This window comes from Oncorhynchus nerka, linkage group LG28 (genome assembly GCF_034236695.1).
Source record: "Oncorhynchus nerka isolate Pitt River linkage group LG28, Oner_Uvic_2.0, whole genome shotgun sequence".
NCBI classification, from domain to species: Eukaryota; Metazoa; Chordata; class Actinopteri; order Salmoniformes; family Salmonidae; genus Oncorhynchus; species Oncorhynchus nerka.
The window spans coordinates 21735762-21755638 of record NC_088423.1 but is presented as its reverse complement, the minus strand read 5'-3'; the positions used below and the strand labels follow the sequence as shown (position 1 = coordinate 21755638).

Below are 19877 nucleotides of genomic sequence, written 5' to 3'. Positions count from 1 at the left end.
ATTACATACAGTGCAATCGGAAAGTATTCAGACACCTTGACTTTTCCACATTTTGTTACGTTACAGCCTTATTCTAAAATGGACTAAATATATTTTTTCTTCATCAATCTACAGACATTACCCAATAATAGCAAACGAAAAACTTCTTTTTTTTTGCACATTTATTTACAAAAAACTGAAATATCACATTTACATAAGTATTCAGACTCTTTACTCAGTACTTTGTTAAGCATCTCTGGCAGCGTTTAAAGCCTTGCGTCTTCTTGGGTATGATGCTACAAGCTTGGCACACCTGTATTTGGAGAGTTTCTCCCATTCTTCTCCGCAAATCTTCTTGAGCCCTGTCAGGTTGGACATCTCTCAGGTCTCTCCAGAGATGTTAGATCGGGTTGAAGTCCGGGCTCTTGCTGGGCCACTCAAGGACATTCAGAAACTCGTCCCAAGCCACTCCTGTGTTGTCCTGTTGGAAGGTGACCATCACCCTAGTCTGAGGGCCTGAGCGCTCTGGAGCAGGTTTTCATCAAGGATCTCTCTGTACTTTGCTCAGCTTATCTTTCCCTCGATCATGACTAGTCTCTCAGTCCCTGCCTCTGAAAAACATCCCCACAGCATGATGCTGCCACCACCAAGCTTCACCGTAGGGATGGTGCCAGGTTTCCTCCACACGCTTGGAATTCAGGCCAAAGAGTTTTATCTAGGTTTCATCAGACCAGAGAATCTTGTTTCGCATGGTCTGAGAGTCCTTTAGGTGCCTTTTGGCAAACTCCAAGCGGGATGTGCCTTTTACTGAGGAGTGGCTTATGTCTGGCCACTCTACCATAAAGGCCTGATTGTTGGAGTACAAGGCCCTTCTCCCCCGATTGCTCAGTTTGGCCTGGCAGCCAGCTCTAGGAAGAGTCTTGGTTGTTCCAAAGTTCTTCCATTTAAGAATGATGGAGGACACTGTGTTCTTGGTGACCTTCAATGCTGCAGAAATGTTTTGGTACCCTTCATCTGATCTGTGCCTCGACACAATCCTGTCTCGAAGGAAATTTCCTTCGACTTCACAGCTTGGTCTTTGCACTGTCAACTGTGGGACCTAATAAAGACAGGTGTGAACCTTTCCAAATCATGTCCAATCAATAAACTGTACCACAGGTGGACTCCAATCAAGTTATTGAAACATCTCAAGGATGATCAATGGAGACAGGATGCACATGAGCTCAATTTCAAGTCTCATAGCATAGGATCTAAATACTTATGTAAATAAGGTATTTCTGTTTTATTTTTAATACATTATTTAAAACAAAACAGTTTTCACTTTGCCATTATGGGTTATTTTGTGCAGATTGTTGGAGGGGATGGTGTTTTGAACAGCCCAGAGACAGAGCTGAGCCTAAGAGCCCTACAGGTGGTTCATCGCCCCTTGGTTCACCATCTCCCTGGCCTGGTTCATCACCTCCCTGGCACCTCTCCTCAGAGTCCAAGCCCTTCTCACCAACACCCAAATGCACCGTCCAGGCACACCCTTGCCCTCTGCCCCATCTCACCGACTAAGCTCCAGTGGCCAGAAGAGGAAGACAGCTGGCTCCAGGTAATCTATAAGACTTTGCTAGGTATAGCTCCGCCTTATCTCAGCTCACTGGTCACCATAGCAACACCCACCTGTAGCACGCACTCCAACGGGTATATTTCACTGGTCATCCCCAAAGCCAACACCTCCTTCGGCCGCCTTTCCTTCCAGTTCTCTGCTGCCAATGACAGGAACGAATTGCAAAAATCACTGAATTTGGAAACTTATATCTCCCTTACTAACTTTAAGAGTCAGCTGTCAGAGCAGCATACCGATTGCTGCAGCTGTACACAGCCCATCTGTAAATAGCCCATCCAACCAACTAACTACCTCATCCCCATATTTGTTTTTGTTTTCTGTTCTTTTGCAAACCAGTATTTCTACTTGCATATCCTCATCTGCACATATATCACTCCAGTGTTAATTGCTAAATTGTAATTACTTCGCCACTATTGGCCTATTTATTGCATTACCTCCTTACTACATTTGCATACACTGTATACCGATTATTTGTTATTTTTTTCAATTTTTTCTATTGTGTTATTGACTGTACGTTTGTTTATTCCATGTATAACTCTGTGTCGTTGTTTTTGTCGCACTGCTTTGCTTTATCTTGGCCAGGTCGCAGTTGTAAATGAGAACTTGTTCTCAACTGGCCTACCTGGTTAAATAAAGGTGAAAAAAATATTTAGAAAATAAAAAACATCTGAGGATCCTTTAGACACTGACATTATTCAGCGGGTTGATGAGCTAAAGAGGAGTTAGAGAAACATCACCAATGTCCAGCAAAGGCTGTCTACGACGTCATGCTATTCCTCCTGATCAAAGGCTGTCTACGACGTCATGCTATTCCTCCTGATCAAAGGCTGTCTACGACGTCATGCTATTCCTCCTGATCAAAGGCTGTCTACCACGTCATGCTATTCCTCCTGATCAAAGGCTGTCTACGACGTCATGCTATTCCTCCTGATCAAAGGCTGTCTACGACGTCATGCTATTCCTCCTGATCAAAGGCTGTCTACGACGTCATGCTATTCCTCCTGATCAAAGGCTGTCTACGACGTCATGCTATTCCTCCTGATCAAAGGCTGTCTACGACGTCATGCTATTCCTCCTGATCAAAGGCTGTCTACGACGTCATGCTATTCCTCCTGATCAAAGGCTGTCTACGACGTCATGCTATTCCTCCTGATCAAAGGCTGTCTACGACGTCATGCTATTCCTCCTGATCAAAGGCTGTCTACGACGTCATGCTCCTGATCAAAGGCTGTCTACGACATCATGCTATTCCTCCTGATCAAAGGCTGTCTACGACGTCATGGTCCTGATCAAAGGCTGTCTACGACGTCATGCTATTCCTCCTGATCAAAGGCTGTCTACGACGTCATGCTCCTGATCAAAGGCTGTCTACGACGTCATGCTATTCCTCCTGATCAAAGGCTGTCTACAACGTCATGCTATTCCTCCTGATCAAAGGCTGTCTACGACGTCATGCTCCTGATGAAAGGCTGTCTACAACGTCATGCTCCTGATCAAAGGCCGTCTACGACGTCATGCTATTCCTCCTGATCAAAGGCTGTGTACGACGTCATGCTATTCCTCCTGATCAAAGGCTGTCTACGACGTCATGCTATTCCTCCTGATCAAAGGCTGTCTACGACGTCATGCTATTCCTCCTGATCAAAGGCTGTCTACGACATCATGCTATTCCTTCTGATCAATGTATCCGATGTACGTTCATTCTTTTTTTAAACTTTTACCATCAATCAGTGATGTGTGTCCTCTCTCAAATTAGACAGAGCCCTCCATCTCACCCCAAAACAGGTGTTTTAAATTTCTAGAGATGTATGTTAACATGTTTTCTGAATAACTTTTTTACTGGGTAATTAAAAAAATATATTTTGTTATTTTCTCATTCACACGTTAAGGTGGTAGGTAATTTACTGTAGATTTTTATTTATTTTTATACTTAGTTATTTTCTGAACCACATGTTAAGGTGGTAGGTCATTTACTGTGGTTTACTTTGTGTTTTTTTTCTCCTATTTCCCCTTTTGAGAGCACAGTCTTCTTAAAGCACCTTTTGTTTGACATGACAAAATGATCTCCTTATCGGCACCCTGTGTTTTACATTGTTTTAAATCAATATCTAAAAGGTCTGCAAATGTCTTCATCTGGTCAGCTGTACCTGTAGCAGAAAATATTACTGTTCTGAATCAGTCACGCAGTAAACTTTGAGTTATACAGATGAGGTTAACGTCTTGGGGGTCTTTATTGTCTACAACTGGACAGCCATCCTCACCCAGGTACTGTACCAGCCATGTATTATAGCAGGAATGTCCTCATTGAAAGGCCACTACACATGACACGTCAGGTAAATGTCTTCAGGGTCTACCATTCAACAGATGTATGACAAAAATAACAACACCAGGATGAAGTGACTGTTATTATGTCTTTATTGTGATTTGTAAAGTGTCCAAACAACATAATCCAAAAAGCTAAACCAAGTGTGTAGCTCACAACATGACATATAAACCGTCATCAAGGGGCTGAGTCACTGGCTTACTGGGGCTCTCTCATGCCGTCCCTAGAGGGGGTGCGTCACCTGAGTGGGTTGATCCACTGTTGTGGTCATCCTGTCTGGGTTGGCCCCCCCCCCTTGGGTTGTGCCGTGGCGGAGATCTTTGTGGGCTATACTCAGCCTTGTCTCAGGATGGTAAGTGGTGGTTGAAGATATCCCTCTAGTGGTGTGGGGGCTGTGCTTTGGCAAAGTGGGTGGGGTTATATCCTTCCTGTTTGGCCCTGTCCGGGGGTGTCCTCGGATGGGGCCACAGTGTCTCCTGACCCCTCCTGTCTCAGCCTCCAGTATTTATGCTGCAGTAGTTTATGTGTCGGGGGGCTGGGGTCAGTTTGTTATATCTGGAGTACTTCTCCTGTCCTATTCGGTGTCCTGTGTGAATCTAAGTGTGCGTTCTCTAATTCTCTCCTTCTCTCTTTCTTTCTCTCTCTCGGAGGACCTGAGCCCTAGGACCATGCCCCAGGACTACCTGACATGATGACTCCTTGCTGTCCCCAGTCCACCTGGCCATGCTGCTGTTCCAGTTTCAACTGACCTGTGCCCTAGGACCATGCCCCAGGACTACCTGACATGATGACTCCTTGCTGTCCCCAGTCCACCTGGCCATGCTGCTGCTCCAGTTTCAACTGTTCTGCCTTACTATTATTCGACCATGCTGGTCATTAATGAACATTTTAACATCTTGGCCATGTTCTGTTATAATCTCCACCCGGCACAGCCAGAAGAGGACTGGCCACCCCACATATGCTCTCTCTAATTCTCTCTTTCTTTCTCTCTCTCGGAGGACCTGAGCCCTAGGACCGTGCCCCAGGACTACCTGACATGATGACTCCTTGCTGTCCCCAGTCCACCTGACTGTGCTGCTGCTCCAGTTTCAACTGTTCTGCCTTATTATTATTCGACCATGCTGGTCATTTATGAACATTTGAACATCTTGGCAATGTTCTGTTATAATCTCCACCCGGCACAGCCAGAAGAGGACTGGCCACCCCACATAGCCTGGTTCCTCTCTAGGTTTCTTCCTAGGTTTTGGCCTTTCTAGGGAGTTTTTCCTAGCCACCGTGCTTCTACACCTGCATTGCTTGCTGTTTGGGGTTTTAGGCTGGGTTTCTGTACAGCACTTTGAGATATCAGCTGATGTACGAAGGGCTATATAAATCAATTTGATTTGATTTGATTTGATCAACCAGTAACTTCAGAAAGTATTCACACCTCTTGACTTTCCCACCTTTTATTGTGTTACAAAGTGGGATTCAAATAGATTTAAATGTCATTATTTGTCAACGATCTACACAAAATACACTGTAATGTCAAATTGGAAGAACAATTCTAACATTGGTTAAAGACTTAAATAAATAAATAAAGATAAAACACTAATATATCTAGATTCAATAGGTATTCAACCCCCTGAGTTAATACATGTTAGAATCACCTTTGGCAGTGAGTCTTTCCAGGTTAGTCTCTAAGAGCTTTACACACATGGATTGTGCAACATTTGCTCATTACTATTTTCTAAATACTCTGTCAAATTGCTTGTTGATCATTGCTAGAGAACCATTTTCAGGTCTTGCTATAGATTTCCAAGCAGATTTAAGTCAAAACTTTAACTCGGCCAATCAGGAACATTTTCTTTCTTGGTAAGCAACTCCAGTGTATATTTGACTTAAGTGTTTTAGGTTATTCTCCGACTGAAAGGTGAATTCATCTCCCAGTTTCTGGTGGAAAGCAGACTGAACCAGGTTTTCCAGGATTTTGTCTGTGCTTAGCTGTATTCCGTTTCTTTTTTATCCTGAAAAACTCTCCAGTCCTTGATGATTACAAGCATACCCATAACAATGCAGCCATCACTATGCTTGAAAATATGGAGAGTGGTACTCAGTAATGTGTAATATTGGATGTGCCCCAAACATTGCACTTTGTATTCAGGACAAAAGGTTAATTGCTTTGTCCATTTTTTTTGCAGTATTACTTTAGTACCTTGTTTCAAACAAGATGCATGTTTTGGAATATTTTTATTCTGTACAGGCTTCCTTCTTTTCACTCTGTCAATTAGATTATTATTGTGAAGCAACTACAATGTTGTTGATCCATCCTCAGTTGATTCCTCCTATCACAGCCATTACACTCTGTATCTGTTTTAAAGTCACCATTGGTCTAATCGTGAAATCACTTAGCGGTTTCCTTCCTCTCAGGCAACTGAGTTAGGAAGGACGTCTGTATCTTTGTAGTGACTGGGTGTATTGATACACCATCCAAAGGGTAATTAATAACTTCACCATGCCCAAAATTATATTCAGTGTCTGCTTTTTATTTTATTTTGACCCATCTACCAATCAAAAACCTCCCTGGTTTTTGTGGTTGAATCTTTGTTTGAAATTCACTGCTCGACTCAGGGACCTTACAGATAATTGTATGTGTGGGGTACAGAGAGGAGGTAGTCATTCAAACATCATGTCAAACACTATTATTGCACACAGAGTGATGAGTATTGCACATAACTTATTATGTGACTTGTTAAGCACATTTTTACTCCTCGGTTTATTTAGGCTTAACATAACAAAGGGGTTGAATACTTATTAATTTGTAAACATTTTGAAAAACTGGATACCACTTTGACATTATGGGATATTGTGTGTGGGCCATATTCTCTATTTTATCAATTCAGGCTGGAGCACAACAACATGTGGAAAAAGTCAAGGTGGTGTGAATACTTTCTGAAGGCACTGTATGTGCGCACATGTTTTCCAAACAGCACTCCAACATTTACTGTAGGTAGCCACGCGTGAGAGCAGCATCCTGGAAAGACACTCGACCAGCTGGTGTGAGGAAGTAGTCCTTGAGGTCTATAGCAACTCTGGTTGCCCTGTCTCTGTTTACCCTGGCCAGGAAGCCGGTGCCAATTGTCACAACTCTCCTGGACGCAGGTCCCCAGTGGGTGTGGAGTGGTCAACAAACGTGGGGTGAATGTACTGTCGATGACTCTGTGTTGTCTGTGTCTGCAGTGTCTATGGTGCAAAGGCAATCGGCCTTCACAACTTTCTCTGGGGCAACCTCAAGGACTCGTCCCAGGATCCTCCATCCCAAAGCAGTTCTCGGAAACCTTTGAATAAAATAAACATTTCCTTTAGCACCAGAAAGGAACATGACTACAACTGTGTAGACTATGTTTTGGACATACAGTGGGGAGACCAAGTATTTGATACACTGCCGATTTTGCAGGTTTTCCTACTTACAAAGCATGTAGATGTCTGTAATTTTTATCATAGGTACACTTCAACTGTGAGAGACGGAATCTAAAACAAAAATACAGAAAATCACATTGTATGATTTTTAAGTAATTAATTTGCATTTTATTGCATGACATAAGTATTTGATACATCAGAAAAGCAGAACTTAGAGAGATCATACGTTTCCTGTAGTTCTTGACCAGGTTTGCGCACATTGCAGCAGGGATTTTGGCCCACTCCTCCATACAGACCTTCTCCAGATCCTTCAGGTTTCGGGGCTGTCGCTGGGCAATACAGACTTTCAGCTCCCTCCAAAGACTTTCTATTGGGTTCAGGTAAGGAGACTAGCTAGGCCACTCCAGGACCTTGAGATGCTTCTTACGGAGCCACTCCTTAGTTGCCCTGGCTGTGAAGACCCAGCCACGACCCATCTTCAATGCTCTTACTGAGGGAAGGAGGTTGTTGGCCAAGATCTTGCGATACATAGCCCCATCCATCCTCCCCTCAATACGGTGCAGTCGTCCTGTCCCCGTTGCACAAAAGCATCCCCAAAGAATGATGTTTCCACCTCCATGCCTCACGGTTGGGATGGGGTTCTTCTTCCTCCAAACACGGCGAATGGAGTTTAGACCAAAAAGCTCTATTTTTAATTCTTACTTGTTGGTAGGTGATCAAATACTTATGTCATGCAATAAAATGCAAATTAATTACTTAAAAATCATACAATGTGATTTTCTGGATTTTTGTTTTAGACTCCGTCTCTCACAGTTGAAGTGTACCTATGATACAAATTACAGACCTCTACATGCTTTGTAAGTAGGAAAACCTGAAAAATCGGCAGTTTTTCAAATATTTGTTCTCCCCACTGTAGGCCCCCATCCTCTTACTGGGATGCCAGATCACGTTTATGTGAGGCATACAATTACAATGTCTATATTGGTATAATTTTCCCATCATATGTATATTCACATGTACTGAGCGTATCTTACCTGGATATGGTCACTTCAGGTTTACCCTCAGAGGGAATGCCTCGTTTCCCGCAAAGACATATGGGCTCATGTTGGGGCCCCTGGCAAGCACTCTGGCCTTGGAAGCAGCAGCTGGCCTGCAATGACTTGAGAACCGAACTTGCTTTGTGAGAAGATTTCCGCATCTCCCTCCCAACCATATGCACCCACGTCGATCATGGTGAAGTGGTACTTCGCATCACAGAGTGCCGTCAGGACCATTGAGAAAAAGCCCTTAGTACTCGCTGCCTGAGCTCCTGCACAAAATGGACAATTCCAACGCTGCTGAAGCAAGTCATCAAATCTGGCAACCGACATCCCCAAAAAAGAATGCTTCGCACAGGTTGGACAAGAGACATGGATTCTTCATCTTCTCCTCTTGTAGTGTTCAGTGGACAAACTTGCCATTTTCTCAGTCCTTTTCTTCCCTTTCTCTTCCTGAATAGTAAGGGCAGTTCAAACGCTTGCTGTCGAAGCTCTAGCAATTGCAATTCATATAGATGTTTGCTTCTGTGGCAAAAAGTAGCGTCGAAAAGCATAGAATACCTCAGTAAACAAAAAGGCTGTAATATAACTGTAATAACACTGGATCTGGAAGTACAAATGTCGTCGCTAGTTAGAGTCAAAGCCTCAGCCCCTCTTGCTTTGTAAGCTACTCTGCTCCCCCTCTCCTCCATTCTTTCCTCATCACCTTAACACTCATATCCCTCCCCCTGCTCCTCCTCTCCTCCCTTCTTTCCTCATCACCTTAACACTCATATCCCTCTCCCTGCTCCTCCTCTCCTCCCTTCTTTCCTCATCACCTTAACACTCATATCCCTCCCCCTGCTCCTCCTCTCCTCCATTCTTTCCTCATCACCTTAACACTCATATCCCTCCCCTGCTCCTCCTCTCCTCCCTTCTTTCCTCATCACCTTAACACTCATATCCCTCCCCTGCTCCTCCTCCCTCCCTTCTTTCCTCATCACCTTAACACTCATATCCCTCCCCCTGCTCCTCCTCTCCTCCCTTCTTTCCTCATCACCTTAACACTCATATCCCTCCCCTGCTCCTCCTCTCCTCCATTCTTTCCTCATCACCTTAACACTCATATCCCTCTCCCTGCTCCTCCTCTCCTCCATTCTTTCCTCATCACCTTAACACTCATATCCCTCCCCTGCTCCCCCTCTCCTCCCTTCTTTCCTCATCACCTTAACACTCATATCCCTCTCCCTGCTCCTCCTCTCCTCCATTCTTTCCTCATCACCTTAACACTCATATCCCTCTCCCTGCTCCCCCTCTCCTCCCTTCTTTCCTCATCACCTTAACACTCATATCCCTCCCTGCTCCCCCTCTCCTCCCTTCTTTCCTCATCACCTTAACACTCATATCCCTCTGCCTGCTCCCCCTCTCCTCCCTTCTTTCCTCATCACCTTAACACTCATATCCCTCTCCTGCTCCCCCTCTCCTCCCTTCTTTCCTCATCACCTTAACACTCATATCCCTCTCTCTGCTCCCCCTCTCCCCCCTTCTTTCCTCATCACCTACACTCATATTCCTATCCCTCTCCTCCCTCCCCCCACACACTAAGGAGCGGTCTCCTCTTCTAATTTGCCTTTTATCACCTTAACACTCAGGTATCCCCACATCTGTCTTATAGCACACAGTGTTTCTCCCCCTCCCCCTCCCTTCTTTCCTCATCACCCTGTAACACTCTCTCCTATCCCTCTCTCTGCTCCCTCCCTCTCCTCTCTCTTTCCTCATCACTCTACACTCATATTCCTCTCTCCCTCTCCCCCTCTCTCTCTCTCTTCTCTCTGTCTTTCTCCATGTCTCTCTCTCTATCTCCTCTCTCTCTCCTCTCTCTCCACTCTCTAACTACTTATCTCCCTCTTTCTGTCTTCTACTTCTCATAATTTGCCTTTTAATTAGTGTAAATTGCATGTTAATTACACTGCAGGTAGAACACGCCACATCTGTCTTATAGCACACAGTGTTTCTCTCCCCCCTCCATGTCTTACCCCCCATCTCATGTCTCTTCCTCCCTCACTCTCTCTCCTGTGGGGATCTCTCTTCCAAGAAATGTCATCTCTCTCCCATGTCTCTCTCTCTTCCTCCCCCTCTCCATCTCTCTCATTTTTATCTCTCCATCTCAATGTCTCTCTCTCCATGTCTCCTTCTCCATCTCCTCCATCTCTCTCTCTCCATGTCTCTCTCTCTCTCTTCTCTCTCCATGTCTCTCTCTCTCCATCCCCCTTCTCTCCATGTCTCTTCTCCATGTCTCTCTCTCTCTCTCTCTCCATGTCTCTCTATGTCTCTCTTCTCCATCTCTCTTTCTCTCTCTCTCTCATGTCTCTCTCTCTTCTGTCTCTCTTCTCCCCCATGTCTCTCTCTCCATCTCTCTCCATCTCTCTCTCTCTCTCCTCATCTCTCTCTCCATGTCTCTCTTTCTCCATGTCTCTCTCCCTGTCTTTCTCCCTCTCTTCTCTCTCCATCAGCAGAGGGAAACAATCTCTGTTTGAATGCATACTTTCTCCCTCTAAATGACTGGATAGGTCTCTCTTTCTCCATGTCTCTCTCTCTACTTCTCTCCCTCTCTCTCCATGTCTCCCTCTCTCCATCTCTCTCCATGTCTCTCTCTTTCTCCATGTCTCTCTTTCTCCATGTCTCTCTCTCCATGTCTCTCTTTCTCCATGTCTCTCTCTCTCTTCTCCATCTCTCTCCATGTATCTCTCTCCATGTCCCCTCTCCATGTCTCTCTTTCTCCATGTCTCTCTCTCTCCATGTCTCCATGTCTCTCTTTCTCCATGTCTCTCTCTCTCCCCTCTCCATGTCTCTCTCTCTCCCATGTCTCTCTCTCTCCATGTCTCCATGTCTCTCTCTCTCCATCCCCCTCTCTCACTCCATGTCTCTCTCTACTTCTCCCCCTCTCTCTCCATGTCTCTCTCTACTTCTCCCCCCCATCTCTCTCTCCATGTATCGCTCTCTCCATGTATCTCTCTCTCCATGTCTCTCTTTCTCCATGTCTCTCTTTCTCCATGTCTCTCTCTCATGTCTCTCTCACTACTTCTCTCCCTCTTTCTCTCTCTACTTCTCCCCCATCTCTCTCTCTCCATCTCTCTCCATGTCTCTCTCTCTCTCCATGTCTCTCTCTCCATGTCTCTCTTTCTCCATGTCTCTCTCCCTCTTTCTCCCTCCCTCTTTCTCTCTCCATCAGCAGAGGGAAACAATTCCTCTGTTTGAATGCATACTTTCTCCCTCTAAATGACTGGATAGGTCTCTCTTTCTCCATGTCTCTCTCTCTACTTCTCTCCCTCTCTCTCCATGTCTCCCTCTCTCCATGTCTCCTCTGTCTCTCCTCCATGTATTCTCTCCCTCTCTCCATGTCTCTCTCTCTTTCTCCATGTCTCTCTCTCCATGTCTCTCTTTCTCCATGTCTCTCTCTCTCCATGTCTCTCTCTCTCCATGTCTCTCTCTCTTTCTCCATGTCTCTCTCTACTTCTCTCCCTCTCATGTCTCTCTCTCTCTCCATGTCTCTCTCCATGTCTCTCTCTACTCCCCCCTCTCTCTCTCCATGTCTCTCTCTCCCCCTATCTCTCTCTCCATGTATCTCTCTCTCCATGTCTCTCTCTCTCCATGTCTCTCTTTCTCCATGTCTCTCTTTCTCCATGTCTCTCTCTCTCCATGTCTCTCTTTCTCCATGTCTCTCTTTCTCCATGTCTCTCTCTCTACTTCTCTCCCTCTTTCTCCATGTCTCTCTCTCTACTTCTCTCCCTCTCTCTCCATGTCTCTCTCTCTCCATCCCCCTCTCTCACTCCATGTCTCTCTCTCTTCTCCCCCTCTCTCTCCATGTCTCTCTCTACTTCTCCCCCCCATCTCTCTCTCCATGTATCGCTCTCTCCATGTATCTCTCTCTCCATGTCTCTCTTTCTCCATGTCTCTCTTTCTCCATGTCTCTCTCTCATGTCTCTCTCACTACTTCTCTCCCTCTTTCTCTCTCTACTTCTCCCCCATCTCTCTCTCTCCATCTCTCTCCATGTCTCTCTCTCTCTCCATGTCTCTCTCTCCATGTCTCTCTTTCTCCATGTCTCTCTCCCTCTTTCTCCCTCCCTCTTTCTCTCTCCATCAGCAGAGGGAAACAATTCCTCTGTTTGAATGCATACTTTCTCCCTCTAAATGACTGGATAGGTAGAAGCTATGTGATGGAACCATTGCTAACACTATCTGATTGAGTTAGACAGAGAGACAGACAGGAATGATGGATGCCTGTTGAAAGGATCCACACAAAACAGTGCCTTTGGCTCTCCACCTCAGCTCACCCCAGGCTCTTGTGCTGAACTGTGCCATGGTTATTCCCCAATCTCCACTGTGAGAGCTGGAGAGCACTGATGCGGCACGAGTCTGTAATGACATGAACATTATCATACACAACCAGCCCAGGCTTCCCCTCTGCTGCATGCCACCACCGGAACGGTATGTGTGTGTGTGTGTGTGTGTGTGTGTGTGTGTGTGTGTGTGTGTGTGTGTGTGTGTGTGTGTGTGTGTGTGTGTGTGTGCCTGTGTGTGTGCCTGTGTGTGTGCCTGTGTGTGTGTGTGTGTGTGCCTGTGTGTGTGTGTGCACACGTGTGCAGTCTGTCAGTATGTCTGCCTGTCCACAGGGAGGAGACCCACCCACTCACACAGGTGAAAACACCTACACACACATCTACCCTATACCTCTTAGGTGGTGCACTAGATCCCTTCTTTCTGTCTCGTTAGCAGCCTCTCACGACAACTCCAATCTCTCTCTCTGTTCCCGGACTCAAAATTCTCTCCCACTCTCTCTCTCCAACTGTAAAACACAATAGCCAAATATCTGTAAAGTGACCACTCTACGGGCCCCGACACACTGCTCCTCTACTGTGCTGCACTTACAATGTCCAAGCTCTCTGAAGTGACTGTCAATTTAAAATAGTCTGACAAACACTGACAATAGCCTCCTACTCTCCAGCTTCTATATTGCCTGTGGCAGTGCTTGACTTGGGCAGGAGCTCACTGGAGCTGAGGACCAGCACCGCCAATGTTCTACTGCTTGAGCTCCTGTATCTCTTATAGAATACTACCTCAAAAGTATTTTGGAGCACCTGCACCTAAATATAAACAGTACCGGAACCCAAAATAAGTACGGGAATCTATTTCTGTCAAAGTCAAGTACTGGTCTAAAACAGATTGAAGGCTCCTAAACCAGTTCTGGAGAAAGGAACAGAGCATATAATGTGTGGAAGGGTGATGCTAATGAAAACCTTCGATGCCCACGTGCAGTGGCGTGTGTGTGTGTGTGTGTGTGTGCGTGCGTGCGTGTGTGTGCGTGCGTGTGTGTGCGTGCGTGTGTGTGTGTGAGAGAGTGTGTGTGAGAGAGAGTGTGCGTGAGAGCGAGAGCAAAAGTGACAGGAGACCTCAATGGCAAGTTATAGCCTGTCATAAGACTGTGCTTTAAATGAAATGTAAATGTATTAGTGGCGTACACAGATCAGCAGATGTTAAAGCAGGTGCAGTGTGATGCTTGTGTTTCTAGCTCCAGAAGTGCAGTAAATGTATTAGTGGCGTACACAGATCAGCAGATGTTAAAGCAGGTGCAGTGTGATGCTTGTGTTTCTAGCTCCAGAAGTGCAGTAAATGTATTAGTGGCGTACACAGATCAGCAGATGTTAAAGCAGGTGCAGTGTGATGCTTGTGTTTCTAGCTCCAGAAGTGCAGTAAATGTATTAGTGGCGTACACAGATCAGCAGATGTTAAAGCAGGTGCAGTGTGATGCTTGTGTTTCTAGCTCCAGAAGTGCAGTAAATGTATTAGTGGCGTACACAGATCAGCAGATGTTAAAGCAGGTGCAGTGTGATGCTTGTGTTTCTAGCTCCAGAAGTGCAGTAAATGTATTAGTGGCGTACACAGATCAACAGATGTTAAAGCAGGTGCAGTGTGATGCTTGTGTTTCTAGCTCCAGAAGTGCAGTAAATGTATTAGTGGCGTACACAGATCAGCAGATGTTAAAGCAGGTGCAGTGTGATGCTTGTGTTTCTAGCTCCAGAAGTGCAGTAAATGTATTAGTGGCGTACACAGATCAGCAGATGTTAAAGCAGGTGCAGTGTGATGCTTGTGTTTCTAGCTCCAGAAGTGCAGTAAATGTATTAGTGGCGTACACAGATCAGCAGATGTTAAAGCAGGTGCAGTGTGATGCTTGTGTTTCTAGCTCCAGAAGTGCAGTAAATGTATTAGTGGCGTACACAGATCAGCAGATGTTAAAGCAGGTGCAGTGTGATGCTTGTGTTTCTAGCTCCAGAAGTGCAGTAAATGTATTAGTGGCGTACACAGATCAGCAGATGTTAAAGCAGGTGCAGTGTGATGCTTGTGTTTCTAGCTCCAGAAGTGCAGTAAATGTTACAATGCGGATACACAAATAATCCCAAGAAATAAAGTGAACAAAAAAAAACAAGAAGCAAGAAATTAAGAAATGTCAGAACAAGCAATGTCAGAGTCCGGAACATAAATATGCCAAGAGATTTTTCTACTGAGTTATTTGTGTGTGTGTCTGTGCGTGTGTGTAGCTCAGTACATATAGGCCAAGTACATAAACCCTAAAGCTTGTTCCTAACAGAACTCTCATGCCAAACTTTATTTTTCTCTCTCTTATTCTTCTTTCTCTCAGCTCTTCTTTTTCTCTCTCCAGCCCTCTACTCTGATTTGAAGTTGAGTTTCAGGGTTTTGGGGCAGAGTAAATATTTCATGTAAGGCTGTCTGAACTCTGATCTGAAAGAGCAAAAGAGAGAGGCTTCAGAAGACTGGCCATGGTCAACCCTTTTCTGACAATCTCTCTCTCTCTCTCTCTCTCTCTCTAGCTCGTTCTCTCTCTCTCTCTCTCTCTCTCTCTCTCTCTCTCTCTCTCTCTAGCTCGTTCTCTCTCTCTTCGTATCTCTCTCTCTCTCTCCATTAAGCTAGTGCCTGGCAGATCTGTCCAGACAGCGGTGAGGAAAACGAGAACTAAATTAAATTGAACGGCAATTTAAAAAGATGGCAGAGGAAGAGTGAGCCTTATCAAGGAGCTTTATCCCCTTCTTTCTGCCCCCTCTTGTTCTTCCCTCTTTCAACTTTCACAGACCTACTAAATCTGAAGATATTGCCTTTTTACGGTGGAGGTTGTGTGTGTGTGTCTGTACTTGCATGCACGTTTATGTGTGTGCATGACACTCTTCACTCACCGATACTGTAGTGGCGGTGAGGGTGGGTGTGTTGTTCTCGTTCCCGGTCTGTTCGCTGTGTGTCTGTGTGGCTGTGTACAGCGTTAGGGCGTGCTCAGCCACTGCACTCTGCCCTGTGTAGTCTGCCGGCGGGTGGGGGTGGGGGTGAGGAGGGTGGGGGCGGTGTACTCCGCTGGGATACCGTTCTGGGGGGGAGGGGGGTACTGGGCTGGTGGGTAGGGCTGGGCCATCGCTTCAGGAGGGGCTGGTGCCTCTTGGTTACCCTGAAGAGAGAGAGAGGTGGAGAGAGAGAGGGAAAGGGAAAGAGAATGGTTCATCATTATCGGCCAAGCAGTGTACAAAGCTGAGTACACACTACGAAAAGAGAGTTCCTCAAGGGTTGTTTGGGAAGGGTGATGGTTCTTTGTGGAACCATACTGACTCAAATAACCTTTTGAGCCCTTCAATGGTTCTTTGCAGTTCAGAATTTGATTCTTTCCTCTTTTAGTGATAATGCAAATGTCGGGGCAGCAGCGGGTGATTTGCTGACATCTGTTTTTGTGAAACTGTGAGTGAGAGTCATTCCAGTTGATCTAATGTGTTGTGTTCTGATATTACATGTTAGATATGACTATGGCCAGTGACAGTGTCTTGAGAAAGACTCACATATGGCCTTGTGTCAATTGAGAACTGACATCTAAATCAGTGGTTATCAAACCTCTCCTAGCACACCTGATTCAACTTGACAATTAACACAATAATAACACATATGGACTTTAAACAATACAATATGGCTGACCAGAATAAATAAAAAACTGTATGGTTCTTCAAAAGGATCTACAAAGAACTTCTTTATAGAACCATTGTCCATAAAGATTCTATAAAGAACCATAAGAAAGAGTTCTACATAGCCCCCAAAAGGATTGTAACCATATCAGAACGCTTTTTTGGTGATATCTAGCATATATTATTAATGGTTCTTTATAGGACCGTAGGAAATACTGTAGTTCTACTCTATATAGCACCAAAAAGGGATCCACTATGGTTAAAAGCTTTAAAAAATGTATTTGGCACTATATAGAACACATTAGTGTGTGTGTACCATTTCAAATAAGAGACCACACGTGATTTCTCGACCCTGTCCTCGGGGACCGACAGGGCCACGTTCAGTAGTCAAACGTTGTCGAACGTTGCAGAAAGAAATGCCACCAATAGAGAGGATGTGATTCGTTATTATTATACATGCCATAGAGGCATGTTTGTTGTAGATAGCATATTCCTATCTGAACATTCCAAAACGTTGGGTCCTGCTGAACACGCCCCAAATGTGGAAAGGGTTGGGAACTACTGCTACCAGTGTGAGAGAGTGAAGAAACAGAAGGGTGGGGAAAGGGAAGGAGGATGGGTCGAAACAGAGAGAGACACGAGACAAAAACTCAGTTTGGTCTGTCTATTTAAATTGAGTTAAATGATCACCCACGGTTTTGCAATAAAAACCCACAAGTGTTAAGAATGAGAAATGACACAAGCAATAAATGCCCTGTCTCTCTGTCCCTCAATAAAATGCCAGGAGATAGATGCTCAAATCTAATCAACACACACAGCAGACTGACAGCAGTCACACACACACTCATTCACTCACACACACACAGCAGTAACACAGGGCAGACAAAATTGTGAAAATAGCTGATGAAATAGAGAAAATGTGTGTGATCCTACACGGAGAGGGATATCCTATTAGCTCTCATGGTAGATAAGCAGACTGTTTGATCATTACAAGACACACTGTTTATTTAGTGGAACATTGCTTGATAGACAGACACGCACACACACACACGTTGGCCATCACTTAATATAGCTTCCACCCGGTTACTCAACCCTGCACCTTAGAGGCTGCTGCCTTATGTACATACATGGAATCACTGGTCACTTTAATAATGTTTACATACTGCTTTACTCATCTCATATGTACAGTATATACACCGTATTCTATTCTACTGTATTTTAGTCAATGCCACTCCGACATTGCTCGTCCTAATATTTATTTCTTAATTCCATTCTTTTACTTTGAGATTTGTGTGTATTGTTAGATATTACTGCACTGTTGGAGCTAGGAACAAAAGCATTAAGCTACACCCGCAATAACATCTGCTAAATATGTGTATGTGACCAATAACATCTGTTAAATATGTGTATGTGACCAATAACATCTGCTAAATATGTGTATGTGACCAATAACATCTGTTAAATATGTGTATGTGACCAATAACATCTGCTAAATATGTGTATGTGACCAATAACATCTGTTAAATATGTGTATGTGACCAATAACATCTGCTAAATATGTGTATGTGACCAATAACATCTGCTAAATATGTGTATGTGACCAATAACATCTGCTAAATATGTGTATGTGACCAATAACATCTGCTAAATATGTGTATGTGACCAATAACATCTGCTAAATATGTGTATGTGACCAATAAAATTTGATTTGAACTACACAATCCCACACATTCTAAATGGGGGGTGGAGGGGCCTAAATGGCTCTCCTGAAAGAGACTGACCAAAGATCAATTAACTGATACATTTTGGATTATAACCGTTGATTTGAATTACAGGTTTTAATATATCTCAGCTCTCTTCACTGACATGGGAATTTCTTCCCTCAGGTTTTCAACCGCCCTACCTTACCAGAGTACCAACAGCCTCTCTCTCTCTCTAACTCAATCTTTCTCTCTCACTGTCTTTCTCTTTCTTTCTCATCACTCACTCTTAATGTTGACCAGTTCCCCTGTCTCTGTCTCTCTCTCTCACTCCCCCTGTGTGTGTCAGATAAATATCTTTATTTTTTATCTCAGCTTCCTTCTCTCTCCTCTCCTCTCCTCTCTCTCTCTCTCTCTCTCTCTCTCTCTCTCTCTCTCTCTTCCTAGAAGGTGATAGATCCCATACACTGGAGGTTGGTGGTACTTTAATTGGGGAGGACAGGCTCGTGGTAATGGCTGTAGTGGACTTTGTGGAATGGCATCAAGCACAAACACCTGGTTTCCATGTGTGTGATGGCATTCTATTGACACCTTTCCAGCCATTATTATGAGCTGTCCTCCCCTCAGCAGCCTCCACTGATATTCTATTATTATGTGTCTAAAGAAATCTGCCGTTTATCAATGATGATAGATACAGCATATCCCATTCGCTGTGAATTGTTTTTTTATTTTATTCTGGGAAAAATTCTTAAACTTTTCAAAGAAAAGAAAAGAAAAGGACAAAACAAAGTAGAGAAAGAAAGTGGCAAAAATCGGAAAATGTAAAATCGATCAACATCAGACAACTTTTTGCAGGTAAACCACAATTGACCTCAGCCTTTTCCAAAGGTTTCTGTGATCAATATAGCTATTGAGGTTTCCTATTCTTATGCATTGAGATGGATGACGTTTTAACCAAACGAAGCGTTTTGCCGATCAGTCACTTAGCTCCAGCTTTTGGCACCGATACTTTCCTCTGGCTGCAGCTTTTGCTCAATTGTTTATTGCCACAAACACCACGCCCATCTGAGAAACAGCACAACTACAGAGAAGAGGAGCTGTGTCAGGACTCGATTCAATCCGTACCACTGAAGATTCGCGCTTTAGCGCAACTGACATTTTAAGGCAATATTCCAATGTTCGTGGAGCCTGAATTCACAGTAAAAGCTGCGTATGTCTTCTCATTTAGAAATTACGCTTACATTTCAATGGCGCTATAGCGCAGATCTTCAGTGCGACGGAATGAATTGGGCCCTTGGTGATTTATGAGGACACCTACAATAAAATAAAATGTTTTTTTCACATACACATATTTAGTAGACGTTGTTGCAGGTGTAGCGAAATGCTTGCAACAAGCGGTACAAAAACAATTATACATTTAAAATACACTTACATATTGTAAAATTACAAAAGTGTGGGAAAAAACATTTAGGAAATGAGTCATTTGAACCTTCACAGAACATCTCTACTTACGTTCTGGGAATGCAGTGGTATCCTGACCATTTGCTGGGTAACTTATCAGAATTTGTATCTTGATGTATTTCTCACCGATATAAAATAAGGTCTTAAATAGGGTTTTCTAAATAATGACAGTGACTTAATGCCAGACACCACAGGGTCATCTACAGTACCTATCCATTTGAGATTTGTTGTTATTTGGTCCATTAATATTAGTATTTTCATAAAATAAACACAAACATGTCATAAACTTCATGAATATGTATATTTTCTTTAGTTTTCATACTACCGTCCTCAAAATGTTAATGAATTTTAACCACTTTAAAATGGACATACATCAAT

General features: G+C 44.1%; 1 pseudogene; it reads right to left on the bottom strand.

The window, feature by feature from the left end:
• The window catches only part of LOC115117986 (RNA binding protein fox-1 homolog 3-like), a 215468-nt pseudogene that overhangs the window by 95684 nt on the left and 99907 nt on the right, over nt 1–19877 (bottom strand).